Genomic DNA, 14,214 nt, shown 5'->3' on the forward strand with positions numbered 1-14,214 from the left:
TACTGGTGGTGGTGACGGTCCCTTTGCCCCTCCACCTCCAACTAGAGAGGAATTCTCCAAGCATTGCCCCTTCCTGTCTCCACCACCTGGCTGATAGGGACAATGAACTCAGAAGGATGAGGTGGTTTTTATGTAAGGATTCCTTTGGAGACTGCCACTTCAAAGCTTGTGATTTTTTAAAAAGTATTTTTATTGTCTTTAGGTAGTGGTGCAAAGGAGCTTTCCATTCAACAGTTTATGAATGTTGGGAAAATGGAGGAGAACGGAAAAAGAATAGGCCGGATTCCATCATCAACAGGCAAGGACTGTTTATTGAGGAACAACAGCAAGGTGCCAGACCTTCCCACGGGTTTGGAGGTTGTGCAAGGGGGTGAATTTGAGACCAGGCTTATATGGGGTCTGAGCAAGGAGGCAGGTTATTGACAGTGCCACTAGTTCTAGGAAGTGGGGCTTTTCCATTTGGCCCACAAAGGGTTGTTTACAGCTGGGCCTAGGTGAGATGTCCTGCCTGCATATCAAAGCAGGTTCCCATAGAGGTTTTGCCTGGTGCCTGCATATCAAAACAAGTTCCCATATTGAGGTTCTGGCCTAGTGTCTGTATGGGCCTAAGGCAATGGGGTGAGGGAGTGTCAATCCTTCATATTCCATCTTTGGATACATAAAAAAGAATGGGCTATGAGGGGAGCAACACGGAGAACAAAGCAGATTCCCATCAATGAATACAATCAGGATCAATGTGTCCCTTTCAACATTCTCACCCATCCTTCCCAACCCACCCCTTCTCTCACTTTTCTTAATTTTGTAGGATATGTGTTGAATTTTTAACTGCATTCTCCCCTATCCTCCACCCCTCTCATCTCATCAACCATGACTTTGGAACAGCCTTGTTCTCTTGTGTTAAAACACCAAGAAATTAGTTATTCTAGATTTTTTTTTCCCATGTGAGCAAAGCTCTCCCTTGCTGATTCTTTGGTGCAGTTTGGCATTTTGTACTCACTTGGGTGCCCATAAATTCTCTTCAGCCCAGTAACTATTTAAAAACCTCATCCTTGTTAGGTCACTTTTTTGAAAGCTTGTCAGCAAGAGTTCTCTGTAATTACTATAACCTATTAATATTTAATGAGCAGTTAGTGGTGACAGCAGTAAATTAGGAAGACTTGAATTTTAAATTTAAATTTCTTAAATTAATGCAAGTATTTTGAAGTGAACCATAGACATCTAGATTTTCTAAATAGTGTATATCTCTTTAAAGCACTTGTATTATAAAAAAATATATCTCACAATTTTTGAGTATTGTCAAATATTCTGTATTTAAAGTTATCTCCCAAAGTTTTTTTAAAATAGTACTTTGTCCAAATTAGGATCCAATTAAGTGCTGAAAGACAATCCTTGCATTCGATTGCATGCCTCAAGTCTCTTTGAATCTAAAAATAAAGGATTAACCTTTATGAATCTTAAAATTTTAAGGATTAATCTGTATTTAAATGCTCTTACCATTTTGTTTTCACATTCTGATTTTCCAAAGAGAGTAGCTTTCTGACTGATCTGTTTTAGTGCTTACCTTATACTCATAGTCTCTGTATTTCTAATAAACATGGCAATGCTAAAAGATTAAGAATTTTAAATTTATATTTTATATTGTTTACATTATCATTTATTATTTTTATTATTTACATTTATTTTTATTATTGTTATATTATTTTTATGTTATTATTAAGTTAAGGATTTTTTATTTTCCAGAGCATTAAGAACTTGACTTCTTTCTATGTGAGTCCAGTGTTTTCTTTTTACTCCTTAAAGAGGCCTGTGGGTTATATTTTTTTAATTTATTTTTTTATTGTCAAAGTAATGTACAAAGGGGTTACAGTTACATATGTAAGGCAGTAAGTAAATTTCTTATCAAACTTGTTACCTCTTCCTTAATTTTTCTCCAACCTTCCCCCCTCCCAAGTTCCTTCCCCACCCTCCCCTGAGATGTACAGTTGATTTAGAGCATATTGTCTTGTAAGTATTGCTGTTGCAATACTTACCCTTTTACCCTTTGTCTCTCCATTTTGGTGTTCCCCTTCCCTAGTTCTGGTAAACGTACATACAATACCCAGTGTACCAAAGTCAGTTACAGTGACATCAGGGGTTAAACCATGGGGAAGAAAGACAAAAGAAAAAGGCATAATTTCATAGGGTACACTGGAAATAACAACATCAAAGATAAACCTCTAATTTTCAAATCTTGTAGTTCATTTCACTTAGGATCATCTGATGTGATCATATATACATTGCTCTTGAGCTATTGTGCTCCTCTGCTAGGACTTAGACACATACTGTAATATGGAGGTCAGATCTGGCCAGGGAAAGAGGGCAGAAACTGACTCCATCTCCACTATCTCCCCAGTGCCCCTGCTCAGAGGCCCTGGAAGATTCCCTCTCACTGTAAACAATAGTGCCCCTCCCCAATCTGTGGGCCAGTTCTTGATGGGCTTGCCTGGATTCCTACAGGAAGGGTAACCTCATCCCCAGGTAATGGGAGTTCCTGAACCCCAAGAGACAGGGGTGGGCACTTGGCCTATAGGTTACTGAGCTTGTCAAGTGCTCGGAACTGGGAGCTTCCTGTGACCCTGTCCCCTGACTTGGCCCTATTTAGGGGCAGCCCAGCTCAGGCACCATTACACCATGCCACATGTTCGAGTCTTGTGTCTGTTGTCCCCATGGTGTCCCAATTCAGCTCTCCATTAGAGCTGAATTGGTTTGTTGGTACTTGGAAATCCTCCAGAATTAAGTCTCTGTGCCACTGTCCTGTTCTGTGTTATATGTTTTTCTGAAACCTGGGACCGAGCCATCCGGAACTTGCCCAATAAATTCATCTTTTTACTTGAGACTGTCTCTGAGTGGTGGACTCTTGAAGGGATGGGGGATCGCCCCCTCCCTCGGACATCATTACAATACTAATTGTTTCCAATGAGTGAAACCATAAAGTTTATGTTTCTTTGGGTCTGGCTCACTTCACTTAGTCTGCTTTTTTCCATGTCTTTCCATTTCCTCACAAGTGGGGCTAAGTCATTCCTTCTTAGAGATGCGTAGAATTCCATATGTCTGTGTACCACATTTTCTTGATCCATTCATCTACTGAGGGGCATCTGGGTTGTTTTCATATTTTGGTGATGGTAAATTGTACTGCCATAAACATAGTTGTGCTGGTAGCTCTAGTGTGATCTTGTTCATAATCCTTTGGGTAAATGCCCCAGAAGTGGGATTGCTGGGCCATAGGGGAGCTCTATGTTTAGCCTTTTGAGGAACCTCCACACTGCTTTCCAGAGTGGTTAAACAAATTTACACTCCCACCAACAGTGTAGTAGGGTTCTCTTTTGGCCATATCCCTGCCAGCATCTGTTGTTGTTAGTTTTCTTGATAATAGACATTCTGACTGGGGGTGAGGTGGAATCTCAGTGTTGTTTTGATTTGTTTCTTTTATGGCCAGTGATGTTGAGCACTTCCTCATGTGCCTCTCGGCCATTCTCATTTCCTCTTCAGAAAAGTCTCTCTGTAAGTCTCTAGCCCATTTACTGAGGGGGCAGTTGTTTCTTTCAGAATTAGTTTTGGGGAAACTTTTTTTTTTTTTTTTTTTTTTTTGCGCCAGTCCTGGGGCTTGGACTCAGGGCCTGAGCACTGTCCCTGGCTTCTTTTTGCTCAAGGCTAGCACTCTGCCACTTGAGCCACAGTGCCACTTCTGGCCGCTTTCTGTATATGTGGTGCTGGGGAATTGAACCCAGGGCCTCATGTATACAAGGCGAGCAATCTTTGCCACTAGGCCATATCCCCAGCCCTATTTTTTTGAGTTCAAAGTGTATTTTAGATATGAGGCCCTTGTTGTATGGCTGGTAAAGATCTTCTCCCATGTGAGTTATTTTTATTTCCTGCAAATAAAACTCTTCTATCATTGTTTATCTAATAGGTTTGGCAGCAAATTATAATTCTTGCCTGAATCACAGTTTTACTAGGGATTGTAAAATGATAATTTCTTATGCTTCCATCTGTGCTTATTGGTTTGCATTCTTCTTTCAGTTACTTCCATTTATTAAACATCCACTTAAACTTGGGACATTTAATCTTGAAATATATGCCCATTGGTCCTCTGTTATTACCAACTTTGGTCTTAGAGGGTGACAAAGTGATGTTTCTAGCTTTCCTTTTGTCTGAGTATTAGTATTATATTTTGAGTGTTGTCTGGGTTTTAACCAGACATCATTGTTGTTTCTCAAATTTGGATGTTTCAGAGCACTTGTGAAAATAATTCTTCCTATGTAATTATTACAGTTCCTAAAAATTCTATGAGCAGTTTTAGTAGAAATAGTACTGAATTGGATGAGAAGATTAAACTGATTTTGACTTTTTTTTCCTTTTTTTTTGAATTAGCTATGATCTCTCTGAATGATCTTTAAACAAGTTGCTTAACCTCTATTTTCTAGGCAAGCATAGTTTTGGCACAGATATTTGTAGTGCTGTTTATCTCTGACTTTTAAAATATGGTAGTATTTTATTGAGATATATTTTACATGTCATAAGATTCACCTATTTCAAGTACACAATTAAGTGATTTTTAGCAATTGCGCAGCCATCACTGTTGTTGGGAAAATAGAGGAGAACGGAAAAAGAATAGGCCGGACTGGATCATCAACAGGCAAGGACTGTTTATTGAGGAACAGTGAGGGGCACAGACCTTCCTGCGGGTTTGGAGGTTGTGCGAGGGGGTGAATTTGGGACCAGGCTTATATGGGGTCTGAGCAAGGAGGCAGGTTATTGAAAGGGCCACTAGGTCTAGGAAGTGAGGCTTTTCCATTTGGCCCACCATTTGGTTAGGCTCCTGCCAGGCTCCCAGGTCTGGGGAAATACAGAAACTGGATTATGCCTAGGGTGGCATCTGTGGCCTTTATAATGCCAAGAGCAAGAGATCTTTCTCAGGCTGCTCTCAGCCTTCTGAGAGTCAGAGAATGGCCTTCCAGTTCTCTTTGGCAGACCTCAGGGCTCCACACTTACAGGTCCCCACATTTCCTAAAGAGAATAAAAATATATCAAACTTCCTTAAAATAGAATTCTTTTTAATGTTATGCTGAATTTTAAATTTTCTTATTCAATGAATGATGATAGGAATACTGTTTTTGGTAACCTAAAGATGAGCCGACATGAATTAACAAGATACAATTTTGCCCAATTATAATAATACAACAGTAAATTCCAAGTAACACAAAATTTATCTACTTATCAAGCTAACATCTTTTTTTTTTTTTTTTTTTGGCCAGTCCTGGGGCTTGGACTCTGGGCCTGAGCACTGTCCCTGGCTTCTTTTTGCTCAAGGCTAGCACTCTGCCACTTGAGCCACAGCGCTACTTCTGGCCATTTTCTGTATATGTGGTGCTGGGGAATCGAACCCAGGGCCTCATGTATATGAGGCAGGCACTCTTGCCACTAGGCTATATCCCCAACCCAGCCAACATCTTTAATACTAATTAAATGTTTGTGGAATATATATAGCATATCAGGCTAGATTATTTTTACATATATGTGTGTAATATACTGCTAAAGTAGCAAAATTGACTTACAGAGAACAGAGTGAAATCCCATTTTATGAAGTTATAAAGTCTGAGCGATGAGTTAGAGTGTGGGAGGAAATACTGGCAGTATAAAGCTCCTAAGTACCTAGTACTACTAAGCACCAGGTTCCAAAAGTGGCATTTTGTTACCATGGCAACCAACATGCTTATTTGGATTTGAAACCCAGGCAACAGATAGAACTGTAACATCAGTGTATATGTTATGTCCTCATGGATTGCTATCCCTTTCTGTTGATAGCCAATGGTTTCTTTTGGTTATTTTTCTTATTATATGATAGGTTCTTTTATAGACATGTAATAGTTATTAAGGTAATGTTTCTGGGAGAGAAATGAAGAATTTAGTAGTCTCATAGTCCTCCATTTAAAATGTGCCAAGCTAAGTGCTTTTCAAAATTAGGAATTAGGATATTTAATATATATTTTTCAGAGCTTCCTTCCCATTATTGCATAAGTTTGGCAATTTGCTTTGGGATAAATGTAAGTTTTATTATGCCAAATCACTTGTAATTTTATAACTGAGAAACATTTTAACTAGATCATGAAGTGATGCTTAGGCTACCAATGAAAATTGCCTGAATAGAAACATTTCCTGAAAAAAATTTTCCTCTAGGTTTCAGACAGTGTTGGCAGGTAGAGATGGCATGACTTTCATATAATTATCCCTTAGCATGAGTTCATAAAGTTATGTAGAGGCACAGAAGCCTCCTGGGATAATAGATCTGGGAACCCAATTTTTTTCTCTACTTTGTCTGTAGGCTTGTGGTGGGATAATGTTGTTGAAAAAAAAGAAATAAGGACTAAAAGGAACTTGTCTTTAGGGAGGAGACAGTTTGCAGCCATGAGTTGAGTGCAGAACAAAGTTCATTAGTGTTTTGGCTAGGTGTAGCAAGTGGCTATTATGTATCAGACTTACCAAAGTACCAGCATGATTGTGCCAGTTTGGAGATTATAACAGCTATATCCATAAAGCAAGAATTAATATCTCATAAGAATCAGGAGTAATGCAAATGTATGATATGACAGGCCGTAAGAAGCCTGTGGCTCACCAGAGGCGGCTTCTTTCTAGCAGGAAGGTGAGCTCAGCGTTCTTACATTTCCTAGTTTTTCAAGAGAAACTACAATCATGACTTTTTGCAGCACTGGGCTTAGACTCAGGGCCTTGTGCTTCCTTGCCTAGCAGGTGCTTTTCCACTTGAGCTCTTCAAGTGCTCAGTTTTTAAAAGGAGAAATCTCTTGTTTGCCATTTTATCACATTAGAATATTCTTTGAGAATACCAAATAAGATGTAGTGTTCTGAATATTGGCTTTCAAATTCTTTACTAGAGCTATCAAAATTGTGGGTGGGGGCCACTTTTTGTTCCTATCTAGGCCTGCTAGCTTATTCCTGCAATTTAAAAGTCTTCTTTCACAGCTATTTTTCTTCATTCTTCTCTTTCTGAGTTTGAAGAAGAGAATACAGAAAGAAAAAAAAAAGATTTAACTTGTATGCCTATTTTAAATAATTGTCGCATATTTTTCCTTTTATTCAAGAGGATAAACTATATTAAAAACAAAATATTGCTATCTTTAACGTAGTTGATTCAGCTAATAGAGTTCCGTGACTTCTAGTTAAAAATCATTAACTGCCTAATTTAAAATATGTTTTGTAGTACTGGGATTTGAACTCAGGGTCTTGCTCTTTCCAGGCATGTACTCTTACTGCCAAGCCATGACTCCAGGTCTATTTTCAATGATTTGGCTCAAGTTAAATACATCATAGCTATTATCCCCCAATGGGGCTTATGGCACTATTGCTCAGGGAGCAGTCTCTAGTAATCCTTATTACTGGATTCCTTTGGTTGCATAAGTAAGCAACAAAGGGATTCTTTCTTGTCTTTTTCTCTCTCTTTCTTCACACTCAAAACCTCTTTCTTCACATGTCATAGAGAACAGAAGGGGAAACCAAAAAATGGGAGCTAAGACTCCTCTTTTCATCTCTCAGTCTGCCATGGTTTCTCTTTCCTCTTCTCACTGGACCTCTCTATTTACTTATTTTGCATAGGGCCCCCAAATGTTGGTCCTAACTCAGTCCAAATGACCTTTTAGCTCTAGTTTCTACTTTTATTTGCAAATTTATTTCTGTCTTCAGTTGACTTTCCTGAGGGAATCTAATTGGGTTATTTTTGTAAAGTAGGCCACAAATCACTGGTGGATGATATTCCTATTGATTAGTTTAGGCCAAGTTTCCTGTCCCAGTCCAGATTAGTTGGCTATATGTAATTTGGTACTGTGGTTAATGGCGGATTATGAGGCAATAGAGGGTGTGGGTTTGGTTGGAGTATATTGTATGCATATATAGAAATATGAAAATGAAACTCCTTCATAAACCTAATATATGCCAATAACAATGAGAAAAATACTTTGAACAGTTGGATATGGAAATCTGAATTAAGAGAGAGGAAGAAATTATCTCCAAACAAATGTAGACAGGCATAATTCTGAAATCAATAGATACCATGGCTTAGTGCTTTTTGTCCTGAGATGCCTAAAATTCTATATCGAACTAAAATGGCCTAAGGTGACAAGTAACCTTTTAAGGTAGTTACTGACTAGTATTAAAAAAGTCTTTGCATTATTTTACTTGGATCCATTAAATGTTTTCCAAGTCATATGGACTGAAAAACTATAGACTTTGTTATAAGGAGATATTCTTTATGGCCAATTACTACAGTGTTCTCATTGCAGAATTTACTATATAATCCTTTGAAGGAAATCTATTTAGTCCATAGGTGATGAAAAGGAGAAATAAAATGACTGTTTTTATATAATAAACAATTGAGTATTACTTTGCCTTAGGGCAAAGAGGTTTTACTTGATTAACTTTGGTCAGTTGTAGAGACCAGGGAATACCATACTGAGAAGGATTTTAAGGATGTGTCCTTGTTCTACTAAAAAAGTACTATGTTTGATTTGTGAGGTATACCATGGTTGGAAAGAATAGGTGATATAAATTTGAAGATTTATATAAAGATGAAGATTTATCTTAAGTAAATTATTCCCCCTTCTTTCCCATCTTTATATGAATATTTGACTGAATCTAAAATTTTAGGTTTGCTCTTTATTCTTACATTAATTAGCTTTTATTACATAGCAATCACATATTATGAAGAACAAAATGAAGATAAATTATAATAGAAAAAATTTCAGCAAATACTCATCTTTTCACTCATACACCACTGCAGAAAGAATAGATTTTTCCTTCCTGACTATTGATATTGGGTTTGTGATACTGTGAGTTTTTGATATTGGGTTCGGCCTTGTGGCTTACTTTCAAAAGAAGTGAGAGTACACCAGTTTCAAGTTTTTAGGCCTTTTATAAACATCAATACTTTTTCACTTTCCCTTCTTGGACTTCCAACTTTTTATTTATTTATTTATTTATTTATTTTATTTTTTGCCAGTCCAGGGGCTTGGACTGAGTGCCTGGGCACAGTCCCTGAGCTTCCTTTGTTCAAGGCCAGCACTCTACCACTTGAGCCACAGTGCCACTTCTGGCTTTTTCTGCTTATGTGGTACTGAGGAATTGAACCCAAGGCTTCAAGCATGCTAGGCAAGCACTCTACATTCATGCTACAAGCCACATTTCCAGCCCCCAACCTTTTCTTAAAATGTCCCAGGCCTATGTACCAAACCACCAGACCTCTAGAAGATAAAACATGAGATAAACTCCAACTCTATTAATTTCTAAGTGAGAAATAGATGGGTTTGTGTGTGTGTGTGTGTGTGTGTGTGTGTGTGTGTAACAGATTTTTTTGCCTATTTGTGCAGATAAAGTTGACAAATATGAAAAGGGGTACCTAGAAGCAGAATATAAGGAAGACTCAAGCATATGCTGTTGGCTTTAGTCATGGATGATGGTCAGCAAGAAAACTTTCTGGAGGTGGGAATAATTGGAGAACCATTTTATGTAATAACAAGACATTTGATGAAACTATTGTTAGTGGTAACATTGAAGACAAAAAATGTATCTAGGGGCTGGGGATATGGCCTAGTGGCAAGAGTGCCTGCCTCGGATACACGAGGCCCTAGGTTCGATTCCCCAGCACCACATATACGGAAAACGGCCAGAAGCGGCGCTGTGGCTCAAGTGGCAGAGTGCTAGCCTTGAGCGGGAAGAAGCCAGGGACAGTGCTCAGGCCCTGAGTCCAAGGCCCAGGACTGGCGCAAAAAAAAAAAAATGTATCTAATGAAATTGTAGTTCTGGGCAAAAATGTCTGAAGGCAGAATGTTGAAAGCATAAAATGGTACTTCGCTATTTGTGCATGATGAAGTATTATAGGAATAGTTCAATAGAGTGCATCTAGCCTTTGGGTCTCTCCTATTCTAGCTTCTTAGTTCATCATCTTAGTATATGTATGTGATGCAATATGCCATCTGTCCTGTTTTCCACTAGTATGGATGAACTCTCAGGTTGCTGGTCTCAAATGGCATGAAGGAAGGCTTATCTCTGTGTTATTAAAACCATCATATAAAGTTAGCTTTGCAGGTAATATTTTACTGTCTCCCTCCTTTACATTTTAGAGGAGGTCTGTATTCAGTATGGATGCCAGATGCTTGTTACGGTTTGCGTATAACAGGTCTCGCATAGGGTCATTTGTTGAAGGATTAGACCCCAGCTGGTGACATTATTTTGGGAGGTTTTGAAAACTTCACGAGGTAGGGCCTGGCTGGGGGAAGTAGGCCATTGGGAATATGTTTTTGTTTCTGTTGTTTGTATGTGTATGTATGTGTTTGCGTGCATACACAGCAGTACTGGGGCTTGAACCCAGGGCCTGGATGCTGTCCCTGAGCTTTTTTGCTCGTGTCTAGTGCCCTACCACTTGAAACACCATTCCACTTCCAGCTTTTTTGCTGGTTAATTGGAGCTAAGAGTCTCACAACCTTTGCTACCTGGGCTGGCTTCACCTCAAATCTCATCCTCCTGAGTAGTTATGATCTCAGGTGAGACCCAATTACCACCAGCTTTGGGAGTATGTGTTTGAGGTATATGTCTTGATCTTAGCACTTCTCTGTTCATCTCTCTTTGCTTCCTGTCCACCATGAAGTGAATAGCTTCCTCCTTCACATGCCCTTGCCACTGTGATGCTCTGCCTTTATCTGAGCCAAAATCAAAAGAGATACCTAGGGAGTGAAAGATCTGAAACCATGAACTAAGGCAACTCTCTCCTTTCCTTAAGCTGTTGATGCCAGATGTTTTATCACAGTGATGCATTTGCCTCACTGAACCTTTCTATAACAAATTAACCTGAAAATTTCAATGACTTAGCAAAATAGCAGCTTATGTTTTTACTCTTGTAATAGTCCAGTTCTTTTCAGCAGGCACTTTTCTTCCATGTGATGATTTAATGAGCCCAAACAATTCCTTTTTTCAAAGATTCTGTCATCCATAAAATGCCCTGTGGTTCTCTTTCTCCTGCTAATAGAATGTGGGTGTAGAGAATGGACAGAGGTAATAAATTGTCTTGGTAAGGAAGTGACACTTACTTCTATTTACATAGTGTTGGCTGAAAGTAGATACATTGTTTTATCTAGAAGCAAGAGAGGATGAGAAGTGAAGGTTTAGCTAAGCAGTTACTTTTATTTTCTTCTTCTCCTCCTCCTCCTTTTTTTTTTTTTTTTAAATAATTCTAGTCCTGTGGCTTGGGAGCTATCTCTGAGCTTCTTTTGCTTATACAGCTCCACTTCCTTTTTTTGCAAGTTAGTTAGAGATAAGAGTCTCATGGAGGGAGTGGGGGGATGGGGGAAATGAGGGATGAGGTAACAAACAGTACAAGAAATGTATCCAATGCCTAATGTATGAAACTGCAACCTCTCTGTAATTCAGTTTGATAATAAAAAATATATATTAAAAAAAATTGTTAAAGGGGGGAAAAAAAAAAAGAGTCTCATGGACTTTCCTGCTTGGGCTGCCCTTGACCTGCAATCTTCAGGTGAGAGACTTCTGAGTAGCCAGGATTACAGGTGTGAGCCACTGGCGCCTGGCTTTTCTGCAGTTATTTTTTTTTTAATTTTTTTTTTTTTTTTTTTTTTTTGCCAGTCCTGGGCCTTGGACTCAGGGCCTGAGCACTGTCCCTGGCTTCCTTTTTGCTCAAGGCTAGCACTCTGCCACTTGAGCCACAGTGCCACTTCTGGCCATTTTCTGTATATGTGGTGCTGGGGAATCGAACCCAGGGCCTCATGTATACGAGGCAAGCTCTTTCGCCACTAGGCCATATCCCCAGCCCTGCAGTTATTTTTTTAAAGCATCTATAATTTCATTATTATTATTAAGGTGTTGTCCAGTTATATTTTATATCTAGCTTTCACATAAGAGAGAAAACACGTACTGTTTGTCTCTCTGAGCTTGACTTACCTCACCTAACATGATTTATTTTCAGTCCATCCATTTTTTTTCTGCAAATGTCATACTATTATTCTAATGGATGAGTAAAATTCTATTGTGTATATATACCACATGTTTTTGATCCACTCATCTCTTGTAGGGCGTCTGGACTATTCCTATAACTTGGCTATTGTGAATAGTGCCAATGAACATGAATGTGCAAGCGTCTTTAACATATCAGACATGCAATGTTCTGGGTAGGTGACCAAGAGTAGCGTGGATGGGTTATTGGGAAGTTTTATTGTTAGTTTTTTGTGGAGCCTCCAAACCTTCTTCCAGAGTGGTTGTACTAGTTTAAATTCCCACCAACAGTTTAATAGAGTTCCTTTTATCCCACATCCCCACCAGCATTTGTTGCTGTCAGGTGTGATGGAATCTCAAAGTTGTTTCAATTTGCATTTCCTTTATGGCCAGGGATATTGAACATTTCCTCCTGTGTTTATTTTCCATTGTTATTTCATCTGAGAAGTCTCCATCTCCTTTGTCCATTTATTGATAGACTCATAGGGTTTTTTTTGGGGGGGAGACTAATTTCTTGTGTTCCTTCTGTATTTTGGATATTAGGCTTTTGTCAGATGTATTGCAGGTAAAGATCTTTTCCCAGCCTGTTGGTTATCTTTCTGGTTTAGTAGTTATGTCCTTTGCTGTGCAGAATCTTTGTTTTGAGGTAATTCCATTTGTCATTTCTCCTCCTAGTTGCAGAACCCCTGAGACTCTTCAAGAAGTTCCTTCCTCTTAGTTCTAATGTTTCTCCCTCTTGCAGTAGTTTCAACGTTCCAGGTCTGATATTGAGGTCTTGGACCCACTTGGAGTTGATATTGGTGCATGGTGACAAATTGGGATCCAATTTTAGTTTTCTACATGTGGATGTCCAGTTTCCTAAACACCACTTACTGAAAGGTTGCCTTTTTTTCTACTGGACACTTTGGACTCCCTGGTCAAATATCAGTTAATGTAAGTTCATGGCTTTATTTCTGTGTCTTCTAGTATTTTCCATTGATCTTCTAGCCAGTACAAAACTGTTTTTGAAATTATAGTTCTGTATTAGAGTTTGAAGTCTAGGATTGTGATTCTACCAGCATTGCTTTTTTTTTTTTTGCTTAAAATTGCTTTGACTATTTGAGATTTTTGTTGTTGTTGTTGTGCCATATAGATTTTTGGATTGTTTTCCCTATTTTGGTGACGAATATCACTGGGATTTTGTTGGGGATTGTCTTAAATTTGTAGATCACCTTTGGAACAATATTAATTCTACTTATCCATAAACATGGACAGTCTTCCCATTTCCTGATATTGTCTTTGTCTTTTTCTTCAGATTTTTATAGTTTTCACTAGAAAGGTCTTTGCTTCCTTGGTTAAGTTTATTTCTAAATATTTTTTGAGGCTATTGCAAATGGCATTATTTTCCTGTTCCTGACTTCCTTCTTTGATACAGAAAGGCTACTGGTTTTTGTGGGTTGATTTTATATACTGCTACTCTGCCAAATTCTTTGATCAGCTCTTAGAGCTTGGGATCCAATCTCTCGGGTCCTTTGGATGTAAGATCATGTGGTCAAAGCAGTTACTTTATTTGCTTGGGTAAGGACAAGTCTATACTGTGAAAGAGAGTGCCTTAATTTTGGTTGGCATCTGGGCATCTTTGCCACATTATTTTTGGTTGATGGTCAATATTCTGCTCAGTGTATTTGCTGAGAATGGAGAAGGAAAAAAGAAGGTAGAATATGTGATTGATTTAGTTCTTCTCTATTCAGATCTTAATTATTCTCTGCTTTTGGCCTTCTATGTCCCTGATTCCCTAATGTCTCTTAGAGACAGTTTCCCAAGTGTCTTTGAGTTAGAATCTTTCTAGGGGTCCAGTAGTCAGGTCAGCTTTCATTTCAATAACTTCCTCTTACTATGTCCTTACATTTTCAGAATATTTCCTATCTAGTTTTTATCTGTCAGAAATTTTCCTCTGATCAACAATAGTTTCTTTTTTCACACTATCTATTGCTGTTTCATACTTGTTAGTGTCTTTCCTTCCCTAAGAGAAAAACCTATACTATACACTTCTAAAAATTCCCCTTTGAGGGCTGAGAATGTGGCTTAGTGGTAGAGTGCTTGCCTAGCATGCACAAAGCCCTGGGTTCAATTCCTCAGTACCACATAAACAGAAAAAGCCAGAAGTGGCACTTAGGCTCAAGTGGT

This window comes from Perognathus longimembris, chromosome 14 (assembly GCF_023159225.1).
Source record: "Perognathus longimembris pacificus isolate PPM17 chromosome 14, ASM2315922v1, whole genome shotgun sequence".
In the NCBI taxonomy this organism is placed as follows: domain Eukaryota; kingdom Metazoa; phylum Chordata; class Mammalia; order Rodentia; family Heteromyidae; genus Perognathus; species Perognathus longimembris.